Source organism: Oncorhynchus masou, chromosome 29, assembly GCF_036934945.1.
Source record: "Oncorhynchus masou masou isolate Uvic2021 chromosome 29, UVic_Omas_1.1, whole genome shotgun sequence".
In the NCBI taxonomy this organism is placed as follows: Eukaryota; Metazoa; Chordata; class Actinopteri; order Salmoniformes; family Salmonidae; genus Oncorhynchus; species Oncorhynchus masou.
Window position 1 is genome coordinate 45,068,523 of NC_088240.1, and position 26,071 is coordinate 45,094,593.

At 41.7% G+C, this 26,071-nt stretch overlaps 1 pseudogene; it reads right to left on the reverse strand.

Annotated features, from left to right (window-relative positions):
* Nucleotides 1-26,071, reverse strand: part of LOC135519909 (collagen alpha-1(XVIII) chain-like) — a 171,948-nt pseudogene that overhangs the window by 63,188 nt on the left and 82,689 nt on the right.

Genomic DNA, 26,071 nt, shown 5'->3' on the forward strand with positions numbered 1-26,071 from the left:
AAACAGTAACACATTCAATACTGCATTGCACACTCTTCAAATCAAATCAAACGTTATTGGTCGCATACAATGCGAGTGTAGTGAAATGCTTGTGCTTCTAGTTACGACTGTGCAGTAATATCTAACAATTTCACAACAACTACCTTCTACACACACAAGTGTAAAGGAATGAATAAGAATATGTACATACAACTATATGGATGAGCGATGGCGGTGTGGCATAGGCAAGATGCAGTAGATGGTATAGAGTACAGTTTATACAGTTGACATCGGAAGATTAAATACACCTTAGCCAAATGCATTTAAACTAAGTTCTTCACAATTCCTGACATTTAATCCTAGTAAAAATTCCCTGTCTTAGGTCAGTTAGGATCACCACAATATTTTAAGAATGTGAAATGTCAGAATAATAGCAGAGAATTATATATTTCAGCTTTTATTTCTTTCCTCACATTCCCAGTGGGTCAGACGTTTACATACACTCAATAAGTATTTGGTAGGATTGCCATTAAATTGTTTAACTTGGGTCAAACGTTTCGGGAAGCCTTCCACAAGCTTCCCACAACAAGATGGGTGACTTTTGGCTGATTCCTCCTGACAGAGCTGGTATCACAGAGTCAGGTTTGTAGGCCTCCTTGCTCGCACACTTTTTCAGTTCTGTGCACACATTTTCTATGGGATTGAGGTCTGGGCTTTGTCATGTCCACTCCAATACCTTGACTTTGTTGTCCTTAAGCCATTTTGCCACAACTTTGGAAGTATGCTTGGGGTCATTGTCAATTTTAAAGTCCCATTTGCGACCAAGTTCTAACTTCCTGACTGATGTCTTGAGATGTTGCTTCAATATATCCACAACATTTTCCTTCCTCATAATGCAATCTATTTTGTGACGTTCATCAGTCCCTCCTGCAGCAAAGCACCCCCACAACATGATGCTGCCACCCCCGTGCTTCACGGTTGAGATGGTGTTCTTCGGCTTGCAAGCCTCCCCCTTTTTTCTCCAAACATAACGTTGATCATTATGGCCAAAAAGTTACATCAGTTTCATCAGACCAGAGGACATTTCTCCAAAAAGTACGGTCTTTGTCCCCATGTGAGCGGCAAAACGTAGTCGGGATTTTTTTATGGTGGGCTTGGAGCAGTGATTTCTTCCTTGCTGAGCAGCCTTTCAGGTTATGTCGATATAGGACTCGTTTTACTGTGGATATAGATACTTTTGTATCTGTTTCATCCAGAATCTTCACAAGGTCCTTTGCTGTTGTTCTGGAATTGATTTGCACTTTTTGCACCAAAGTATGTTCATCTCTAGGAGACAACGCGTCTCCTTCCTGAGCGGTATGACAGCTGCGTGGTCCCATGGTTTTTATACTTGCATACTATTGTTTGTACAGCTGAATGTGGTACCTTCAGGCATTTGGAAATTGCTCCCAAGGATGAACCAGACTGAGGTATACCATTTTTTCCTCCCTGAGATCTTGGCTGATGTCTTTTGATTTCATTTGATGTCAAGCAAGGAGGCACTGAGTTTGAAGGTAGGTCTTGAAATACATCCACGGGTATACCTCCAATTGACTCAAATTGTGTCAATTAGCCAATCAGATGCTCCTAAAGACATGACATAATTTTCTGGAATTTTCCAAGCTGTTAAAAGGCACAGTCAACTTAGTGTATGTAAACGTCTGACCTACTGGAATTGTGATACAGTGAATAATAAGTGAAATAATCTGTCTGTAAACAATTATTGGAAAAAAACTTGTCATACACAAATTAGGTTTCCTAACCGACTTGCCAAAACTATAGTTTGTTAACAAGAAATTTGTGGAATGTATGTAAACCTCCCACTTCAGCTGTTCACATGAAATTAGTAATGTAGGGTATGTAACAATTATATAAAGTGGCATTGTTTATAGTGACTAGTGATATATTTATTACATCCAATTTTTTATTATTAAAATGGCTAGAGATTTGAGTCAGTATGTTGGCAGCAGCAACTCAATGTTAGTGATGGCTGTTTAACAGTCAGATGGCCTTGAGATAGAAGCTATTTTTCAGTCTCTCAGTCCCCAGCTTTGATGCACCTGTACTGACCTAGCCTTCTGGGTGATAGCGGGGTGAACAGGCAGTGGCTCGGGTGGTTGTTGTCCTTGATGATCTTTTTTGGCCTTCCTGTGACATCGGGAGGTGTAGGTGTCCTGGAGGGCAGGTAGTTTGCCCCCGGTGATGCGTTGTGCAGACCTCACTACCCTCTGGAGAGCCTTACGGTTGTGGGCAGAGTAGTTGCCGTACCAGGCAGTGATACAGCCCGACAGGATGCTCTCGATTGTGCATCTAAAAGTTTGTGAGTGTTTTCAGTGACAAGCCAAATTTCTTCACACTCCTGAGGTTGTAGAGGCACTGTTGTGCCTTCTTCACCATGCCGTGTGTGTGAGAACCATTTCAGTTTGTCCGTGATGTGTACGCCGAGGAATGTAAAAACACTTAGTCTCTAAAAGCACTTCATGATGGTGGAAGTGAGTGCAACGGGGTGATAGTTGTTTAGCTCAGCTACCGTAGCTTTCTTGGGAACAGGAACAATGGTGGCCATCTTGAAGCATGTGGGAACAGCAGATTGGGATAGGAATTGATTGAATATGTCCGTAAACACACCAGCCAGCTTGTCTGCGCATGCTCTGAGGACACGGCTAGGGATGCCGTCTGGGTCCGCAGCCTTGCCAGGGTTATCACGTTTAAATGTTTTACTCACGTTGGCTGCGGTGAAGGAGAGCCCGCAGGTATTGGTAGCGGGCCGTGTCAGTGGCACTGTACTGTCCTCAAAGCGAGCAAAGAAGTTGTTTAGTTTGTCTTGGAGCAAGACGCAAGTGTCCGTGTCGGGGCTGGTTTCGTTTTGTAATCCGTGATTGACTGTAGACCCTGACACATACGTCTTGTGTCTGAGCCATTGAATTGCGACTCTACTTTGTCTCTATACTGACGCTTAGCTTGTTTGATTGCCTTGCGGAGGAAATAGCTACACTGTTTGTATTTCGGTCATGTTTCTGGTCGCCTTGCCATGATTAAAAGCAGTGGTTTGAGCTTTCATTTTTGCGTGAATGCTGCCATCAACCCACAGTTTCTGGTTGGGGAATGTTTTAATAGTCACCGTGGGTACAATATCACCGATGCACTTGCTAATAAACTCGCTCACCGAATCAGCGTATACACAAATGCAATTATAATCGAAAGGAATTCTCTTGGTAGATAATGCGGTTGGCATTTGATTGTAAGGAATTCTAGGTCAGTTGAACAAATGGACTTGAGTTCCTGTACGTTATGATCACACCACGACCTGTTAATCATAAGGCATACATCCCTGCCCTTCTTACCAGAGAGATGTGTGTTTCTCTCGGCGCGATGCATGAAGAAACCGGGTGGCTATACCGACTCTGATAATGTATCCCGAGTGAGCCATGTTTCCGTGAAATAAAGAATGTTAAATCTCTGATGTCTCTCTAGAAGGCAACCCCTGCTCTAATTTTGTCTACCTTGTTGTCAAGAGACTGGACATTGGCGAGTAGTGTACTCGGGAACGGTGAGAGATGTGCCCGTCTACGGAGCCTGACCAGAAGACCATTCCGTCTGCGGTGTCGTTGTTTTGGGTCGCCTGCTGGGATCCGGTCCATTTTCCTGGGTGGTGGTCCAAACAGAGGATCCGCTTCGGGAAAGTCATATTCCTGGTTGTAATGTTGGTAAGTTGACGTTGCTCTTACATGCAATAGTTTTTCCCGACTGTATGTAATAAGAATTAAGATTTCCTGTTGTATTCCTTTGCACTCTCCTCCTCTCACCTGCAGACATCAATGCACAACACTTTTCCAAGCCAAACCATAGCATAACTGCTACACACAACCTACATTGTTGTCAACATAGCTAATAGAACTAACGCGTTAGTAAATCTGCTACAATTACGCAGTAACGTTACAGTGTCGTCAGTAAGCAGTTTAGCACTTACACCGGCGGGTCCGGGTAGCAATACATTTGTAAAACCCAAAAGCTTACCTTGACTTAGAAGCGTTCCAGTGTTCTGGTGGATAATCATAGCCAGCGAGCTAACATAGCATCCCTGATTGAGCAGGGTGTTTGAGTAGGCTAAACTAGCTAGCTGTATTTGCTAATTAAGTGAAACAAAGTGAAATCTCTTGCTTCTTTATTTTGGAAGAAAATAATTTGTTCCAAACTGTTCATCTATGGTCTTTCCCTCTGAGTCAACTACTCACCACATTTTATGCACTGCTGTGCTAGCCTTCAGTACTAGATTATTATCTGTATTATTATTATCAGTACTAATTATCTGATCCTTTGATATGGTGGACAACATGTCAGTTCATGCTGCAAGAGCTCTGATAGGTTGGAGGACGTCCTCCGGAAGTTATAGTTACTGTGTAAGTCTATGGATGGGGGTGAGAACCATTAGCCTCCTAGATTTTGTATTGAAGTCAATGTACCCAGAGGAGGATGGAAGCTACACCATGGCACTCCCTTACAGAGTGCTGTTGAGGCTACTGTAGGCTAATGTAAAACATTTTGTTTTAATCAATTATTTGGTGACGTGATTATATTCAGCATAGTTTTAAATAAAAATGATAACGCAGGAGGATGGTCCTCCCCTTCCTCCTATGAGGAGCCTGAACTGATTGTACCATGGCATCCAAATCACAGTGATGCGTGAGTGATCTAGTATTTGTGATAAATGTGTCCAGAGTTTAAGGTACTTGCCGAGACCTGGGGTACTTGCCGAGACCTGGATATAAAAAATTTCACCATAATCCAGCACAGACAAAAAAGTGCTTTGAACAACATCATTTGACGGACTGACAATGAAAAACAATATTTGTTCTTAAAATAAAACCCCCAATTTCAGTTTCAAGTTATCAAATGTTCGGTTTAAAACTCATTTTCATCTAACAAAATCCCAAAGAGTTGACCCTATCAATTTGCTGCCCTGGCAAGTGACTACATCTGTTTACCTTCAGTGAAGTGAAAACCATACATTTAGTTTTCCTTGCATTAATCACATTTCTAATCAGAAACGTTGCTTTTGAATGGCATCAAAAGTCCTGAAAAGCCATCTCAATATTAGTGACAGAATGTGACAGGATAAATAATTGTGTCACCCGCATACAGATGGATACGGGCAGAGTCAAGCCTTCCCTATATAATGTATATACAGTATAAAAAGATTGTATACCCTCCTGTGCTACATACTATTTAGTCAGATTGGATTGGTTCCAAAACTACCTATCAATGATTCAACACTAAACCAACCTTTTTAAGTCTATACAACAGCAGGGCATGGTCAACAGTGTCGAAGGAATTCGATAAGTCAATAAAAAGTGAAACACAGTGATGTTTCTTGTCCTGAACACACCATCCACCGTTTGAGTATATTACTCGCTAATGTTCAGTCTCTGGATAATAAAGTAGACAAGCTCAGGCCGAGAATCTCCTTCCAGAGAGACATCAGTAATTGTAACATATTCGGTTTCACGGAAACAACAACATATCCACATTTATTGTAGCTGGGAATTTTAAACAAAGAAAATAGAGGAAAACGCAAGCGAAGTTCTATCGACACATTGACTGTACTGTAGTACTCACACTGCTAAAACACTCAACCACTGCTACTCCAACTTCCAGAATGCCTACAAGGCTCTCCCCCTGCACTCCCTTCAGCAAATCAAATCATGACTCCATTTTGATCCTCCCTTTCTATAGGCAGAAACTCAAACAGGAAGTACCCTTGCTAAGGACTACTCAACGCTGGTCTGACCAATCAGAATCCACGTTTCAATATTGTTTTGATCACGTGGACTGGGATATGTTCCGGGTAGCCTCTGAAAATAACATTGAAAATACACTGATACAGTGACTGAGTTTATCCTCAACACAGGGGCCCTACAAGGGTGCGTGCTCAGCCACCTCCTGTACTCCCTGTTCACCCATGACTGCATGGCCATGCACGCCTCCAACTCAATCATCAAGTTAGCAGACGACACTACAGTAGTAGGACTGATTATCAACAATGACGATACAGCCTACAGAGAGGAGGTGGGCGCCCTGGGAGTGTGGTGCCAGGAAAATACCCTTTCACTCAATGTTGACAAAACGAAGGAGCTGATCGTGGATTTCAGGGAACAGCAGAGGGAGCACGCCCCTATCCACATCGACAGGACCGCAGTGGAGCAGGGGAAAAGATTCAAGTTCCTCGTCATACACATCACTGACTATCTGAAATGGTCCACCCACAGAGACAGTGTGGTGAAGGAGGCACAACAGCACCTCTTCAACCTCAGGAGGCTAAAAAAAATTGGTTTGGCACCTAAAACCCTCAAACTTTTAAAGATGCACAATTGAAAGCATCCTGTCGGGCTGTATCACTGCCTGGTACGGCAACTGCACCGCCGAAACTGCAGGGCTCTTCAGAGGGTTGTGCTTTCTGAAGGCCAAAAATATCATCAAGGACAACAACCAACTGAGCCACTGCCTGTTCACTCCGCTATCATCCAGAAGGCGAGGTCCGTACAGGTTCATCAAAGCTGGGACAGAGAGACTGAAAAACAGCTTCTATCTCAATGCCATCCGACTTAAATAGGCGGCTTCCACCCAGTTACGTTACCCTGCACCTTAGAGGCTGCTACCCCATATACATAAATAAAGAAAAATCCTTGAATGAGTTGGTGTGCCCAAACTTTTGACTGGTACTGTGCATAAAAACAAATAATAATGATATATACATATATATGTACACACACACACACACCCAGTGGAGGCTGCTAAGGGGAGGACGGCTCATAGTGGCCGAAACAAAGCAAACTGAATGGCAAACACAGGGAAACCATATAATTGATTCCATTCCACTAATTCCGTTCCAGCCACCACCACAAGCCCGCCCCTCATAACCAACGAGCCATACACACGTACACCACAGGAGGATGGTTGCACCCCAACCAGGGAGTACGGGCCCAAGACAACGACTGGAGTGGAACCAGTAGAACGGCAAACACAAACATGATCTCCAGCTGCCCGACGCCACCCACTCTACCCCGCCCCAACCATCCCCCACTGCAGCCCCCACTGACATACACACAACAATAAAAATACAAATATACATACACATAATAATATAGACACACACACACATATACATATCGATATACATACTACTTTCCTTTACAAATTATATATACATATATATTCACATAAACACATACATACCAGGACCCCCAACCAAGATCTTAAGGTCTGGCACGACTCCCTACATGTCCGGAAACAACAATGAAACTTCAAATCGGCAGCCCTTGCTGAAACAGTTTAATAAGATTTCCCCAGCTATGGCACAGTATTGGAAGTTCATCCATACCCAAAAGGAGTGGGTTTAGGTGAATGTTTCGTGACACCAAGAGCAGAAGAATAATTAAACACCTGGATTTGTTGCTTCCTAAAATCTCTACACTTAGAAGATTTAAAATAATCCAAACTCAAGTAATCTGATACAATAAACACAGTTTTTAACACACTAGATGGGAAAGTTTAATGAGCATGTCACAGTAGGAATCAAATGGTGACAGAATCAAACCTCTCTGAAAGATAACATCTGCTGTACTATCAGTCAAAGTAGGGTTTGGCGGTATCTTTGGGGTAAGGAGATGAGGGTGTTTTTGATAACAGACTATGCAATGCGCCATACACCAGATAAGCAGCAATTAAAACCATTTGTAGTACAAAAACACCCATTTTAAACCACTGAATCTAACAATTCGCAAGAAAAAGACAATTAACCAATTAAAATGTTAACAAATTAAAACATCAAATGCCCTACAAATGTTCAGCTGTAGCCTACTGGTCTACTAGAATCAGAAACCAAGTGTGTGCCCGAGCATTGGTTCCTTAGTTAGGACCCCAGTGTGCTCAATAGCCCTGAAGGTGTGTGCTGACAGGGATTTCACCCGGTGTGTGGATCTGGTCAATGCGCACAGTCACATTGCAGTAGGCTACCGCACAGTGAGGCAGCAGGGGGCCCTGTAGACCAGCAGCAGCGGGCCCTGTAGACCAGGAAATCGCAGGTGGCGAGTCTACCAAGGGGGGTTTATCCTGGGTTAGCAAGCCAAGCACATCTAGACATTCTGTCATGGAGCAGATACCGACCTCCAGCTTCCACCACACAGCACAGCAAGACAAGGCAGGAGAGGACTCCGGAAGAATGGTAGAACATGAAAAACATGACTGTCGAGGAGTATTTACATTTAAGTCATTTAGCAGACGCTCTTATCCAGAGCGACTTACAAATTGGTGAATTCACCTTCTGACATCCAGTGGAACAGCCACTTTACAATAGTGCATCTAAATCATTTAAGGGGGGGTATCCAAGGCTAGCTGGCCCAACACCTCTAGACAATCAGTCACAGCACAAATTTGTCCTCTCACAACTTTCAGGGAGGGCACCACACCGACACGGTGTCTCCGAGGTCAATCTGTGCCATTCTTTTTGACCGGCATGCCATTCTTTTTGTCTCATGCCCTGTAATTTATGTGTGTTAAATTAGTAAAAAAGTTACCAATCTATGCTTGAGTTATTTGTAAGAATCTAAGAATAACAATCCCTAATAATGTGACATGAGTATTTGTTGTTCTCGAACAAAATAAACAATGACATTTATGGAGTTCATGTTTTGGGATGTAGCCAAGTTACTGTTAAAAATTGTTATCGGGTGATAATACAGCCAAATTGCTGGGAGAATGAAAACAAAAATATATCCAGCTCCAAGGAAACTCAAAGTTCCCAACTGACTTAGTATTGCTTAATGGGTGTTTGACCAGTAGTTCCCTCACAAAAATAACCAAATGTCAAGACTACATGTTTATGTTGTGGTACAAAGTTGGTACTTAAATACTCAATGTTGGCTTCCCTTCTTCCATAATATTGCCAAAAAGGCAGCCCATTTGTAGTTTAAGGAGCTATGCATGTATATGTTTTTTGTTATGGGGTAGTGCGCTAACGGTTGGCAAACTAGCAGTGTCTGGTGTCCATTATGTAATTTCATTTTTATGCACACCTTGTTAAACTGCTCAGATTCGCTTACCATAAACAAATGAGTACCCACCAAGAGTCAAATGTGTGGGGGTGGGGAACCCACCAAGAGTCTAATGTGTGGGGGTGGGGAACCCACCAAGAGTCTAATGTGTGGTCTAATGTGTGGTCTAATACCCATGACCAAGCAAACACACTTTCTCCCCCTCTGTGAGGTAGCGTCTACAGTGGTGTTGCAAGTAGCTCTGACGGTGGCATGCCGTTTATGTGGTCATTATGAACATACAACAGTGAGTTGAGCTGAAGGGTATAGGGAGTTGTATAGTGCACAAGTTCCTATGTTTTCCCATACCTACACACATCTACAATACAGTGTCCGTATGTAGGTTATATAATATGCACAACGGTTTACTTGATGACAAAAACGATAAAAAGGGCAGATATGTAGTAGTGCCCCGCATAAGTTTATGTACTCACTACACCGCAAAATGTTAGGGTAGCTACTAACATTGATCATGGGGGGGTTGATCAAATAACAGGTGTCAAGCTTAGAGAAGGGGGATGGTAAGAGAGTCAAGGGGCCAAGAAAGACAATTGTCTGGACTCCCCTCCTTCCCATCCCCCTTTTCTTTCTTCTCTCAGTGAGCGAGACAGTGGGCGTACGTTCTCCCACTGGGTGCGGATGGGATGGCGACAGGCAGCAATTATATTGGTCGGGAGGAACACGTCTGGCAACAGGAATGTGACCCGTTTTGGGTTCCAGCTCTTCAGATAGGGGTCAGAGAATAGAGTGGAGGAGCTGGTGTCTGAGTGTGTGTGTCAGTGTGTGTGGGTGTGTTTCAGTGTGTTTGTGTCTGGGTGTGTGTGTGTGTGTTAAGGAGTAGAGACAAGGAAGGACTGGCAAATTTCTGCCATCCCCACTAGTGCTCTAGAAGTAGGGGAATATGCAGGGGTGGAAGAAAAGAGGCCATTTCCATACTTGTCCCACTCAGGAAGATGACACCAAACACCCCCATTTTCTAAGCTCATTCTTCACCAGGTGAAAAGTCTCGTATTTTTCTCCAGTGGAATCTGAGAGGGGAACACTGGGTGGGACGATGGATAGACGGCAGGAGGGGGGCATGTGAAAGAAAAGGTATGGAATTCTTTACTGTTTCATTAACCAGTTTTCTCTATGGGCAAACATTCTTCCTATTGTAGGGCCTGAGGTCAACTATGTGGAGAATTTGGCTTGGTGAGTGTTATATGAGCGATCCAAGGGGATATATGTAATAAAACTGACACACACTTATACTCCCATGCATTCATAATTTCTGAGAGGTGGGAGTGGGGAGAGCGGGTATAGATGAGGCTCCGGGTGGTGATTGATTTGAAAACACAACTTAATTTAACCATAGATGACACAAGCCCAATTTTGCACTTGCAGATTGAAACTTGTGTGCTAAGAACTAAACTCTTTAGATCACAAAGTTGATGTAAACAAGGTAAAGATGGCACAAAGAGCAGATTCGCACTCCAAATACACACATGCCTAATCCCAGAGTCTACATGAGCTTCGAGACTCAATTGAATTAGAAATGTAAATGAAATAAGAAGTATGTTTACTTCACTGTCACGAGCGGTCTTCAAAAAAATGAAATATTAAATTAGATGCACTTTCATCCAGATGACTGTAAAATGGGACTTAAGCTTGACAATAGGTAGATCATCATACCAATTTTTTTTTTTACCCTCAACATTTCTAAGCGTATAGGTGGAATATTCAATACAACCTGCATGGTAGTAAATCTGCATGTCAACATCACTTCCCGCACACTTATAACCAGCCCTTTAATGGTGCAGGAACAATGTTGTCGTTTTCCTGCAGTGCGGATTTGACTGCATTCCTGCAATTAGTGCACCATGTGACGATGACAACTTGCAAGTCCATCAATCACGCTAAAACCTGCCGTCAGTCACACAATGGAAAAGTGTCTGCATTTCCGTCTTTGCTTGTCCAAACTTGAGCGGAAGTCAGACAGGCATTAAGCAATGTAATGAAACAGATGATATTCCAAATCCACAGCTGTTCCATACGATGATAATAAACACTTGTCTGGTGGGCGGAAAGCCCCACTGTCAAGTGGCACAAGGCTTCAAAGTTAGCCCATGCACCCAGAGCCCTGTGAAACCTACAAGGCTTGGCAGGACTAAAAGGGAGTTTTAGACCTCTGCTACAGGCACAACATTCCCCACCATCTCTTTCCGTTGATCCTTCTCTATTGCTGTGCTCTCAACTTAAGTCTGATTGAGAAAGCAGTCAAAATAACAAAATAGAACCTTGGAGATATCATCGCCCTGACCTGCACCAGACATCTGGTTTCCTACTTAGTCTTCCACAGTGTTGTATGGAGGTTGGTCGGAGGTTGTGCTGCAACATTTGCTTGTTGTAGAGCAGTGGTATTCAAAGTCGGGGTCGCTGGGGAACTGCAGTGGGATCGGCAATTTTTTATTTTAGGAGCAAAAAATTAAGAGTACAGATTTATGGGAAAATATACAAAGTTTTTTTAGAAATAACCAGTAGTTTAAAAATTTGGTCCTCGCTGAAAAAATTTGGTCCTCGCTTTCTTTTAATGTTTTGGGGGGCTATTAGCTACAACAGCACTGACAGAGGTATTACGGAGTCCTACTAAGCTAGATGGACGACGATTGTGTTAGTTTAGGACGTTGTCCAAGTGACACGCCGCAGCGAAACCGGGCTATATACATTCCCCACAATGTACCACCTCCCTATACCGTATCCAGCTCCCTACAGATAACTCGGTTTCCATGTTGACCATATGTTTAAAATCCAATGATACGGATGGCTGCGTCACAAAATGGCACCCTATTCCCTATATAGTGCACTATAGTAGTGAACAGGACAGGGTGTCATTTGAATAGGGTGCCCTACATAGTTCCTTACATAGTGCACAACAGTATATAGGGAATAGGCTGCTCACGAGAAGAAAGAGCGGTGCTGACAAATCAAAAGGTGAAATTTCACATGCTTGTGGGTGAACGCCAACAAATACAGGTAAATTTGATTTCAGAGCACGTACCGTAACTGTCAGTCTGACATCTTCAACCAACACGTATTTTTGTTTCTTTGCGTCCCATATGGATGTACCCTAAGGGGGAAAGTGAGAGGGGGGAGAGAGAGAGATCCATCACCTTCATTATGTAGCTATTATTCACAAACTACGAGTCACAACAACAACAACATTGTAGTGAAAACCCATCATATGGCGACATTTCCAAATTTCCTACAACCAGTACATAGTCAAGCCGTCCCGTTCGAACTCTGACTTTGAAACATCACAGACAACCTGCTTTTAGATCACGGTCTCCAATAGTGTAGACCCAAAAGGGAACAGGAAACACAAGACTGCTTAGATGGAACGAACGTGCTTGTTTGTGGATGGCAACCAAATGTGAACACTAAAATGTTTTTCAAATCATCATACCGATCCTTTCTTCTCCCCGTCCGGTATCCTTTCGTCACCGCTTCCGCCGTCTCCTGAAGCCTGGTAGGAGAGACACCATTCATTAGCACAAATCGTAGCAAAACGTTTTACAACGGAAACTCAGAAGAACAAGGGTTTCTTATTGGAGAAGTTCAGGTTGGTCCTTCCCCATGTCAGCCCGTTTGCTCCTGTTTCCTTCCTAGTGAATGCATCAAGAGGAATGTTCCTTCATTAATTGCACACAACATCCAAACACCACAGAAATACACAGGCGTATGCTATTAATACTAAATGGATAACTAACATGTAATGCATCACAGAAATACATGGGATTTATGCCGAAAATATGTAACGTATGCAATTTAAGCCAAATGTATTACTAACTGACACATATTAAACAAATATGCTTAATTAGCTTAGATCGTGTACCTATGGCAACTTTGAATATTTCTACACATCACAGGGCTTGGGGATGTACTGTACCATATCCAACTCCTACAGAAACAACTGGTTGTTTGTTCCCAAGAGTTCACTGTAAGTTTTAGCCTCCCTACACCTTGCTGAGCCAACAACTGTATAAGCACTAAGCTGTTACACCTGTTTTTGTATCGGTAGCGGGTCAAGGGTCACTTACCGCATCCGAATCATCCCCTTCCTCTTCACACTGTCTTTCAGCGGCCCGAGGGTCTCCAACAACCCTCAGCTCCCCGATCACCCCCTATGAAGGAAAATACAGAGGCAAGCACACGTATGCAAGCACACAGACACACACACACACAGTTGTCAATACATGGCCTGTACACATGTCAGCATTCTTCTCCCCCATTAAGCCCACACACGTTGGCCCTGCTCTACACAATAACAAACACAACACACATTATCTTCCCTCTTAAGCCCTGTCTCTTACAACATACATCCCTGATCTGTGTGGTGGTTTCTGGTGGAAAACCCCCTCTCGTGAGAGAAGCCGAGGGGTTTAATACAGCCGCCCCACGTGTTGAGAAATGAAAAGGGCTCCTCTGATATGACACTCTGTCATCCTCCGTGATCTTAGTCCATCAAACTCGCCATCACAATAGCCTCTTTCAATGACTCCCATTAATCCAGGGGTCTCCAACCTTTTATAGCATGTGAGATACTTTATAAAATTATGTCACGAGCTAAAAAATGTCACGAGCTACTCATTTTTTTCCAAGCTTTCAAATGGGCACTCTTCCCTAGGTCCTTAGTGTACAGGAGAAAGTAGTGCACTGCCACTGTTTCCTGCCAATATACCTGGTAAAATAATAGTTAATAAACAACTAAGGGGGCCCTATAAAATCCCCCCCACCCAAATTATGTTTTATATTTTCCCAAATGATGTGTTCTCTGTTAAAGTTTCCTGGTTTTAGATCTTTTTTGTTTTTCACTCTCCAAATGACAATTGTTCATAAATAAAAAGCTAAATTGGATGTTTTGAGTCCGTGTCAATGCGTAAATCTGATCAGTAGACAATTTTTTTTTTAGGTCTGGAAGAAAACTAACATATTTCGTTTTTTGGGGGATAATTCCCCTTTAACTGGGCATCTGGCCCTTTAATTGTGCATCTAGCGAGTAACGAATGTGCCGACCTAGCAATGGTTCTTTACTGATGCTGCTCATTCTATGGCAAAGTTTGCAAATAACAAATAGTATATACATATGAAGTACTTACTCATGATATACTTCTGCCAGGTAAGCCTACTTTGGAGTTAATTGAGAAGGTTTTGGGGAAAGTCTTTGTCAGCCCACAAGACTTATCACATCAACAGCAACACACTGAGTTACAGACAAAGGCACGCAACACACAGCCAGGGGCAATATTGCTGGAAATGAGTTGGCAGATAGTGTTAGGTTTGGCTTTTTAAGCCAATAGTGGCTAAATAGGGGTGGGATAATGTCAATGTTGCATTGATTAGATAGTAGCCTGGAGCTGATATTTGTGAGAGTTGTTTATGACAGCTTGTGGTGGAAAACATAAAAAATTGCATATACTTCCTGAATTGTTTGGCGAGCCACTCATATGTGAGCTATCGACCTGTTGAAGAACCCTGTTTTAAACTGATACAATCTCTCTTAGTTATGAGCTTCTCTTTCGATGAACGCCCACAGTTGTGTTCATGAGCATTCAATGTCCCTAAGTAGTTATCAAATACATGTATTTCATTTATTTAATTAGCCCATTTTTCACTATGAAGCTGTCTCCAGTTTGTACAGGATAAGTGCCTTTTCATTTTCCCCTGTTACTTCCGGTCCTGGAAGCAGGTGCAATTTAACTTATCATAGTTGTATTACTCCATTATTTATGAGTCTATTGTAATTTGAGCCTGTGTCAACAAACAATGTATAGCTTTAACATATGTCAAAACTATCAATAATGCCAATCTAAATTTGACTTGAATGGCTACATTCCTCTCAAAAGGTCATTAATTGTAACTGGCCTGTACCTTCTGATTACAGGGTTAAGGGTTAAACTCTTCATTGAGTCTACAGATAATGCAAGTCTCTAACAACGGTCTTAAAAAGAGGAAACAGTATCTTTTTTATCTGAGCTGTGTAAAATGAATTATGCCCTGACATTTGGCCAAATACTTCTGTTTAAATCCCCTAATTTGGTCTTGCCAAGATAGGACAGATGGCCCGAGCTGTCTAAACGCCAAAGGAGCGCTATTTGTGACTTTGCTCTAAGCATTCCGATGCCCTGAGTTGTACTTGAAGACGTGTCCAATAATTGCTCAGCAAAATCAGTCAACCATAAGCAGGACTACAAACTTTTCACGGACATGAAATTAACCTCTGCCCCTCTCTTTTTTAATGTCTCTATCGCTCTGTGTCAATAAGCACAAAAAGACAACTCCCTCACCTTGAGGTTATTGGATTGCCCATTCACACTAAAATGATCATTGTTCCCTCTGACCACGTTTTACCTAAATCATCCAATTATCTCGATTTAGTCAGAGACAGGTTCAATCCAATTACGATACTGTCTGAGAAGTCATGAATCAGCACAGAACTATCTATGTTAGTGAAAAAAAAAATGGGGATTCAATACTGCATTATTTGTCAAAAGGCATGTACAACGTCTGTGTTTCAGTATGCTATACCTGTTCCCATTTTCACTTTTTTAAATCAAATTTTCAAAGACCAATTATCCCAGTCCATTCTCTAAATGTTACATCTTAGCCTTTACAAATTTGAATGTATACTGAACAAAAATATAAAATGCAACATGTAAAGTGTTGGACCCATGTTTCATGAGCTGAAATAAAAGATCCCCAAAATATTCCTTCTGCACAAAAAAACGTATTTCTCTTAAATTTGTTTATATCCCTGTTACTGAGCATTTATCCTTTGCCAAGATAATCCATCCACCTGACAGGTGTGCCATATAGAGAAGCTGATGAAACAGCATGATCATTACACAGGTGCACCTTGTGCTGGGGAAAATAAAAGGCCACTAAAATGTGCAGTTTTGTCACACAACACAATGCCACAGATTTCAGGTAGGGTGCAATTGGCATGCTGACTAGAGGAATGTCCGCCAGAGAATTGGATGTTCATTTCTCTACCATAAACCATCTGTGACCAACAGATGCATATCGGTATTCCCAGTTGTGAAATCCATAGATTACAGCATAATTAATTCATTTCAAAATAATTATTTCCTGATATGAACTGAAACTCAATAAAATCTTTGAAATGGTTGAATGTTGCATTTATATTTTTGTTAATTGTTATAGCACAGAATAAAGGCCTAATTAGCTTACCAGGTCACCCGTGATACGAGTCAGTTTTCAAATGAGGAAACCGGCCACGAGGGGCAATAGTGAGCGCTGTTACCTTCAAGTTGGTTTTGCTAGGGCGTTGTGGACGGGGATGGCGGACGGGCGTAAGCATCTGCCTCGGATTCTTTTATTTATTTATTAACCCTTATTTTACCAGATAAATTGACTGAGAAAACATTCTCATTTACAGAAAGATCTGGGGAATAGTTACAGGGGAGAGGAGGGGGGGATGAATGTGCCAATTGTAAACTAGGATTGATTAGGTGACCGTGATGGTATCAGGGCCAGATTGGGAATTTAGCCAGGACACTGGGGTTAACACCCCTACTCTTACGATAAGTGCCATGGGATCTTTAGTGACCACAGAGAGTCAGGACACCCATTTAACGTTCCATCCGAAAGACTACATCCTCCACAGGGCAACGTCCCCAATCACTGCCCTGGGGCATTGGGATTTTTTTTTAAACCAGAGGAAATAGTGCCACCTACTGGCCCTCCAACACCCCTTTCAGCAGCATCTGATCTCCCATCTAGGGGCCGACCAGGACCAACGTTTGCAAGTTCGAATCCTGCGATAGAAAGTTGTTAACGTTTGAGAAACATGGATGAACGTCTAATCGTTTAATTCTGACATTAAACTGTGAGAGCTAGTTGAACTTTAACTGCAAATTGGTGCCTACTACGTGATCCCTAAACTAAAAGTGTTACCTCTACTGCATGACGAGAGAGCAACAGCCTTAGATAATAATGCATTGAAAACTAAATAAAGACTAACCGGCCTGGTCAATGGGGCACCTGTTTCACTGGTGCTTAGTGCTCAGAGCCTCTGTCTGCTTGTACCCTCTGCTTACAAGGGCACCTGTCAGTTTGTGCTGGGTTCTGCATAGCGACGGTCGAAGGGTCAGCTACAGGACTTACAAGGGGTGGCAGGGAGGGCCAGCTGGAGCTTATTGCTCCCCCACTGTGAAGTCCAATAATTAAACTTGGTGTTTAAGAAGGTGGACGGTCAGGGTTAGACCACTTTTATGTTTTGATTTAAAGCAGGCCAATTGAGGGCAATCATATCATACAAATCATACTTTTGTAAAAAAAAAAAAAAAAAAAAAAAGGATGTACTTTGTTTGTGGGCGTATGAGAGTATCTGTATAACGAAAGGCGCTATATAAAATACATCTATCATAATAATTATTATTAGATATTAGCCAGGCACGGCTGTTACCGTTTCACACGCCCGACTCAGCTTGGCTGAAAAATCTGATCGGTCTCATTTCCGATTCCACTTGCCCCTGATACTGATATACACAGTGTACAAATCATTAAGAACACCTTAATATTGAGTTGCGTAACCTATTGCAGCTTTAAGAATGATCATTCTTGATTAAATGTGGTTGTGTTTTTGTCTTACAGTAACGTTATACTATGCTATTATATTCGGTTCTGTTAGGTAGAATACTGTGATCATTATGTGATCTTGCAGACATTGATACAGCTTTGACCCAACTTTATTACACAAGCACCATTCATCTGAGTAGCCTGTTCTCTATGCATTGATATATGCGCAGAACATGATCCACACATGCACAAAAGCTTCCGGAAGCATCCAGAATTTTTGGCCGGCAAGCCATGGCCTAAAATCAAAGTCTGTTATGGTAATTTCTTATCAAGATCGTGGGTAAAATATTGATGGACTGTCCATGTTTTAAATGTGTAACTAAATCTTGCCAAATCGGGTGGATTGAGTCATTTGTGCCAGAAGGGCGTTGGCCGGAATTGAACTCACACTGACACAGAAGGCCTATATGTGCGCTGAAGGCAATGGGCCCTAACCGCTAGACCACCCTAGACCAGGATTGAACTACAATTTGACAGTTCAATCGTAACCTTAGGTTCGCTAGAAACCCTATTATGTCCTCTGATGGCCCAAATGAGCCAGGGAATCACAAACTGTAGCCTATTATTGGTTTTCACAACATTCATTGTGTGACAATGGATACACTAACGGAATATGGCCCCACTGGTCCGAATGACTCCATGAAGAGAAAGAGAACTGTGGGTTTCACAAGGCCCATTTGAATTTCCTAATGCCACAAAAGAGGGATCAAGTTAAGATCAGTCATCTGTAAGTTAAATATAAGACAGGGTTTGGGGTAGAACTGCATTTCAAGTCCATCAGTCTAGGAAATGTATTCATTTCCCACATCGACCAAGTTGAAACACAACGGCCACTGACCCTGATAACAAAAGATACAGTAATGGCATGATACATACCAGGAACTTATTAGGATCGGCCCCTCCAGCTTGGCCCACAAACACCCCGGCTCCAGACTCCAACTCCATCTCGTCTGGGGACCTCTCAAAGCGCACCACCTGGGGCTGGTCGTCGCAGTTGATGTAGAAGGTGACCTTGTCGTCCAGCACGGAGATGGAGAAGCGGTTCCACTGGTCAGCCAGATTGTGCACGGGGAAGGTGGCCGCCACGTACGACTCCTGTGAGTCGGGCTCCGTATAGTAGAAGATTACGTTCTGCCGGTTTGCCTTCACGGGCGTCAGCTTGACACCCACATACATGATCTGCTGCAAGGGGTCCGTGACCGAGAAGATAACGCCACCATTGGTGGACTGGGGCTTCAGGTTGAAGAGGAGGGAAAAGTCCCGGTAAAAGGGGCTGGGAAGATGGGCGCGTGCCAGCTGGCCCGTGTTAGCGTCGGGACCGAACACGTAGCCGGGGCTGTTGTCGGGGCCATAGACCTTGGTGATCTCAGCCGGGGGAGGGTCCCCGATCAGCTGCAGGAGGGAGACGCTGCTCTCATCTACAGGAGAGAAACAGGAAGTTAGTACACAGCACACCGGAAAAGGCAATGAAGGGGTGGGCTGCATGGCGGGAATGGATTTGAAAGATCTATTAGTCTGTTGGGGTTTGACACAGTGAGTTTAGGTCTGCGGGTTAAAGGCAGACTGCCAACACTTTCTTAGTAGTGTTTTATGAGTCTTTTGGGAGGGAAGGGGGCAGCAATACTAGATCATCAAACCCAGTGTCCGGTGTCACTTGAAGAGATGCATTAACGTGATGAAAGATAAATGATTCCTGACCTAATATTTGAAAGAAATATGACCTGACATGGGAAACTGCCTAAGACTTCTGTCACAACTCCAAATGAGAATGGAAATGAGATATCAAGGAAACATTACAAACAAATACATTACATGGATGGCGTTAACTGCAACCGACACACAGCCTAACAATTGTTTTTGCTAGAATACTTTGTGCAGCTAAAAAATTACATTTAGCTCTTAATTTTTGAAAGGCAACCCTATATGGGGGAATTTGTCAAAGGATCTAATTCAAACAAGCCAAGTCCTATTGCCTAAAATGGAGTCGGTTATAAAAACTAACAGAAACTTTGACATATCCAAAAAAGGGTGGGGGAAACACTTCTCCTGGGACCTATAAGATCCTAATTCCTTGAACAGATACTGGAGGTACTTTAGCCAAAGCCCCCTGTGAATACATGACTGAGTGTGGGGGTAGACTTCCCTCACTAACATGGGATAAGGGGAATTCTATTCTAGCCAGTCTCAGACTTTATTTTTTACATGGACACAGCATAGTGATCCAATACTTATTTTGTGATCAAACAGCATTTCAAATAGATCCAAGGGGGGATATGACTGACTGTATGCAATAGCGGAAGGCACAACCTTGTTACGTTGTCTATATACATTTGACGTAACTCTTTAGTATCTTACAAGACAGGGCAGAAATAAATGTGTGACACAGCTAAACAGAAAATAGGAAGTCTGATGGGAAATGTTTATAAAAACCAGTCTATTCAAAAAAGTGACTGCGGGAAAAAAATCTGAAATGGGAATCACTCACACAAAATCACGTTTTTGAAGGAGTGATTATAAAAAGGGAGGATGACTACCCTTCATTGTACCGCAAATGAAATTGGAGTGAATTAACACTATGATTCAGTTCGAGCAGATGCACAAGTATAGAAAACACTTCCTAAGAGCATTGAGGCCTTATCAAACAGATTCTAGTTCCGTACATTCGAGTACAGATGTAAAGTCTAAACCGTATGCTTATGACACATTACAACACAGAATTAGGATTTCTGTGGATCACAAGCTCTTCACAAATAATATATAAGACTAAGCGCAAATCAGCATGTAGTTTTGTAAAAAGAGTAGAACAATTATGCACTGCATACTCTGCATAAGGATCAATTCTAAAAATTAATACATTAAAAAAAACATCTCAAAATTCCATACATTTCTGAATTGAATGAAAATAATGAATGCATTCTTTTTATGGAATTTATCTAATGAAATTCCTGACTTCTCCCAAAACCTTCAACACACACACCAGTTCCCCTTAATTTCATTACATCAGTTAAATGTCATCACGTCAGGGCAAAATAAGTCCTACAGCTAGGTTCCCCAAATATCTGCGCTCCCTCTTCAGTCACCCCGGGTGACTCTGGACTGGGTTCAGTACATACATTTTTGGCGAAATAAACAGAGAACACGAAGATCTTGTGATTCGGAGAGACTAAATGTTCTATTGCATGCTGATCATTAAATAATCTTGCACAAGTAGTCTATTTCATCATAATTCTAATTCAAAATATAAAACAATATATGTCTATAAATATTGAACATTATGGGATACAAAAGTCCTCTGTCAAGGCTAAAGAAGAAACTTCAAATGGGATGTTGTGTTTTCTGACGCATGTATTTGTTTTCTAAAGCATTCACGCGTTTCAAAGCCAGTCATGCTATGTGTCGTGGTGCCAAGAAGGCTTGGTAGTGGAGAGCCTCACTGTGATCCAAATATTATAGTTTGGGTTCCTCCTGGAATCCAGGCATTAAAAAGGAATTCAACAGTAAGCTATGCAAAAATGTATTGACCATAGTAGGGAATCAACTAAATGTATTGAAAATTAATTAACTTGCCCAAATGTATCATAAGACATGACCAGAATGCATCAGCGATTCCTATTTACTGCAACTTTCTGAAGAGGCAAGAAGAACGCATGTCTGTGTGCATTGCGCACCTCTACCACGTGTTGCTGTTAGCGTCTTCTGGTAGATTGAAAGGCTTTCCCAAAAACCTTCTTAATTAAATGGCGTTAACTACAAAGTAGCCTATGCTCACCTGGCAGAATTGTATAATGATTATTTTCATCAATCCAGTGGGTATTTGTTTAGCAAACTCTACCATCACGTGCGCTACAAAAACACCACTAAACAGCCTCTTGTTAGCTGCACACTTGAATGAAAGGTTAATTACACCCAAAAATCTAAATTTCTCAGATATTTCAAAGAACTCAAAACTGGTCTCCTGATGTGGTTTAAGCATTGTTGTTGAATTAGTACACTCAATTATGTGATTTTTCTATTTAAAAAGCGTGATTATGAGAGCGAAAACCTGAAAAAAAACTGGGAAAACTGAAACTTAGAAAAACAAATGCTTTAAATGATCTTTCAAGATAATGTGGCCTATTTACTTCATTTTTAATACATTACTTAATTTGAATAACAAACATTGTGGCAATTCCTATATTGCAGTAAAATTGTAAATGAGACTAATTTCAAGAGAAGACAGGTTACATGTTAAAAAGGTTTAATGTTCTCTTACTTAGAAAATAGTCCTGGTCATATAGGCCTAGACAATGTCCAAAACAACTAACAATACACATTTTCAGTAATTTAAATTGGCTACTCTATGCACTTGTGTAAAACGCTGCTCTATGATCGAGTTTTACCCACAGGCCTGGCCATCTGCAGATGGGTTCTTTTCATCATCCCTAAAATGACCTTTGTTACTCAGGATACTGACAAAATGGTGGATGTGCCTATTAAACAATGTGGAATCAATCAATCAGTCAATAACGACAAAACGTATTGCAACAATGAGAAATGGAACAACTTTTACCGGGTTTATGAAGTGTGATGGAAAGGTTTTTCCCTCTCAAACGTAAAGCTAAAGGAATGCCTTTACTGATGTCAGTGAATGCACCGGTATTGTGTCATCTAAAGGACAGTGAGTCATTCGAAATTATTGAAACACATTGGACTGTGTGCAGGGGTTCAAGATTGGCATTTTAACTAGGATCGCCATTCAAACCCCCAAAATAAGCATTTGTCGTCCATTGACAGTTAAAAAAGACTTGGCCAATCAGGTAATGAATAGGACAGCTTCTGAAAAGGTCCTGCTTGGGTTTATGGTCCCCGTTTTGCCCTTTACATTTATTGACGACAAGATTGAATGCCTCACATTTCTGTTTTCCCACCACTTTGAGACATTAAACATACACATTCTGCTGGAAGCGCCGCCCCTTCACATAATATATACCGCGAACACTACAGCAGAAGTAAACTCCTTCCTCCGCTTCTCTTTTGTCCTTGTGAGGCTACACAAATGTTGAGTTTACTGGGGAAGCTGTGAAGTGCTGGGAAAGCTGTGAAGCCAGCTGTAGACTTTTGAGTGAATTTGTTTATGGGTCGGTTACTAAATAATGTTATGTACATTAACTATTACCTTTTTATTTTACCTTTATTTAACCAGGTAGGCAAGTTGAGAACAAGTTCTCATTTACAATTGCGACCTGGCCAGGATAAAGCAAAGCAGTTCGACACATACAACGACACAGAGTTACACATGGAGTAAAACAAACATACAGTCAATAATACAGTATAAACAAGTCTATATACGATGTGAGCAAATGAGGTAAGGAAGATAAAGGCAAAAAAGGCCATGGTGGCAAAGTAAATACAATATAGCAAGTAAATTGCTGGAATGGTAGATTTGCAATGGAAGAATGTGCAAAGTAGAAATAAAAATAATGGGGTGCAAAGGAGCAAAATAAATTAATTAACTAAATATAGTAGGGAAAGAGGTAGTTTGGGCTAAAATATAGGTGAGCTATTTACAGGTGCAGTAATCTGTCAGCTGCTCTGACAGTTGGTGCTTAAAGCTAGTGAGGGAGATAAGTGTTTCCAGTTTGAGATTTTTGTTGTTCGTTCCAGTCATTGGCAGCAGAGAACTGGAAGGAGAGGCGGCCAAAGAAATAATTGGTTTTGGGGGTGACTAGAGAGATATACCTGCTGCGTGTGCTACAGGTGGGAGATGCTATGGTGACCAGCGAGCTGAGATAAGGGGGAACTTTACCTAGCAGGGTCTTGTAGATGACATGGAGCCAGTGGGTTTGGTGACGAATAGGAAGCGAGGGCCAGCCAACGGAGCGTACAGGTCGCAATGGTGGGTAGTATATGGGGCTTTGGTGACAAAACGGATTGCACTGTGATAGACTGCATCCAATTTGTTGAGTAAGGGTATTGGAGGCTATTTTGTAAATGACATCGCCAAAGTCGAGGATCTGTAGGATGGTCAGTTTTACAAGGGTATGTTTGGCAGAATGAGTGAAGGATGCTTTGTTGCGAAATAGGAAGCCAATTCTAGATTTAACTTTGGATTGGAGATGTTTGATATGGGTCTGGAAGGAGAGTTTACAGTCTAACCAGACACCTAAGTATTTGTAGTTGTCCACGTATTCTAAGTCAGAGCCGTCCAGAGTAGTGATGTTGGACAGGCGGGCAGATGCGGTTAGCGATCGGTTGAAGAGCATGCATTTAGTTTTACTTGTATTTAAGAGCAATTGGAGGCCACGGAAGGAGAGTTGTATGGCATTGAAGCTTGCCTGGAGGGTTGTTAACACAGTGTCCAATACCTAATTGTGTTCATGAGTCTGTTATTAAATGTGTATGTTTACTGCTTTGCATTAAATCATGTATGGCTACAAATATTGTATATAGGCAATATTTATTCATATTTGCAGAATATTGTATATATAATCTACAGAAGTTGGTTCAGTTATGGCATGAATATTGTATATAAATTAATGAATATGGTTAAATAAAGGCTGAAATCTAAAAACAGCCAATACCTAGTTTCCAGTATGTATTTTTGTTTTAAAGAAAGTAATTTCATTTCTTGTTTTTACACCATCCATTAATGTAAATAATTCACTATAAAACATATTTATGATCGAAAAAGCTCAGCAAAAACACAAAAGGTTGGGACAAAAATAGGCCTAAAATATTTTTCCAAATAACATAAAAATAAGAGTAAGCTACTTGACAATGCAGCGCCATTAAATGTTCAGAACAAATCATCCAAGAATGTGCTTGTTCTGGTCTCATAAGGATTGTGGAGTCATTAAAAGGGTTGCAAGTATCCAAGTGTGCTCATTTGTCTCAGATGGATTTTGGCTTATTCACAAATGCAACTTGAAAGTGTAGGAAACGCTTTTCAGGCAAGACTCCAGCCATTCAGTCCTGAGTGGTGTTTGAATACCCATACTAACATACTGTATACTACATTTTGGTAAACTGTAAATGGAACAGTATCCTTTCAGTTGAGTGTACTAGCTCTTCGTCTGTCTACGGAAAGTTGATGCTGTTGCTATGCAACCCCTTGCTAGCTAGTTAGCATAACAAATTACTAGTTCAACATTTTACGACTTCGGGTGTGTTCTTAAATTCAATCTGGAGCGTGCCCTTAAATTCAGAGCTTTTCGCTCTCGGAGCACACACTGGAAGCTCAGGCCGAGGAGTAGGGTTGATCTGAGCGTTCTGACTTTACAGCAGCAGTCAAGCACCCAAGCTAATGTTGACTAGCTTGCTAGCTACTTCCAGACATAAACCAGACCACTCTGACCATTTTACTCATCCTAGCAGAGCTGGTTAGGCAGCAGAGCTGGTTAGGCAGTTATGTTATCCAGACCGTTGGTAACTGTGTTGCTGGCAACAATTTAATCATGCTTTTTTGCCGACGTTTACTGACTCAGGCCATATTCTGCGCTTTTTTACACTCAGACGAGAGTGCTCTGAAATCAAAGTAGATATCCAGAGCGAATAATCAAGTCAATAAACGTTGGGTAGTTAGTTAGATAGCCTATAGTTAATATACTGGAAAGTTTGATGTATAAGTAGCCAACCAACGTCAGGTAGCTCGCTAACAAATCGCTATGCTGTGTGGTTCATAAGGACAGTGTGTGGCTAACAAATTGTCAGCCAACATAACGTGTAAGGTAACTTACTTGAAAAGTCATTACTTTATTACATTGCTCAACATTTTCTTAACATAATTAGTTAAAGCAATGAATTTGTATTCGCTCTCGTTGTACTTTGGCTGCATATTTTCCGCCATTTTCTTCAAATCTGAAAACAATGTAAAGCCACGCTCATTTCCTAAAGCATTACATTATGGGCCCTAAAGTATGGAAATAGTGTCCTCTGTGTGTATAATTCATATTTTGGCAAATTTAGTATGACATCTGGGAACTTTTGGCAGACTAACTATATCCATACTATATAGTCAATTCAAGTCACAAATAGTATGGTTAGTGTAGTTAGCATGAGTATTCGAACACAGCTCTGGTGTAGGCTACTTCTGAACCAGTGACAACAGATCCTTTGGTTACTTGTGGTAGGCGTGGAATGCCAGCAAGTTGCTTCTCCATTCTCATGTCACCTCTTTGCTACTGTCGTGAACATTTCAGAGTTATAAAAAAGGGCCCTTTTCAGGGAATGGGTTATTAATTAAGCCTTGAAAGTTGATGCTAACAATTCCTACAGGTATCCTAACACATTTAAACATGTTAACCCCCACAAGACTGCCGGCCCAGATGGCATCCCTAGCTGTGTCCCCA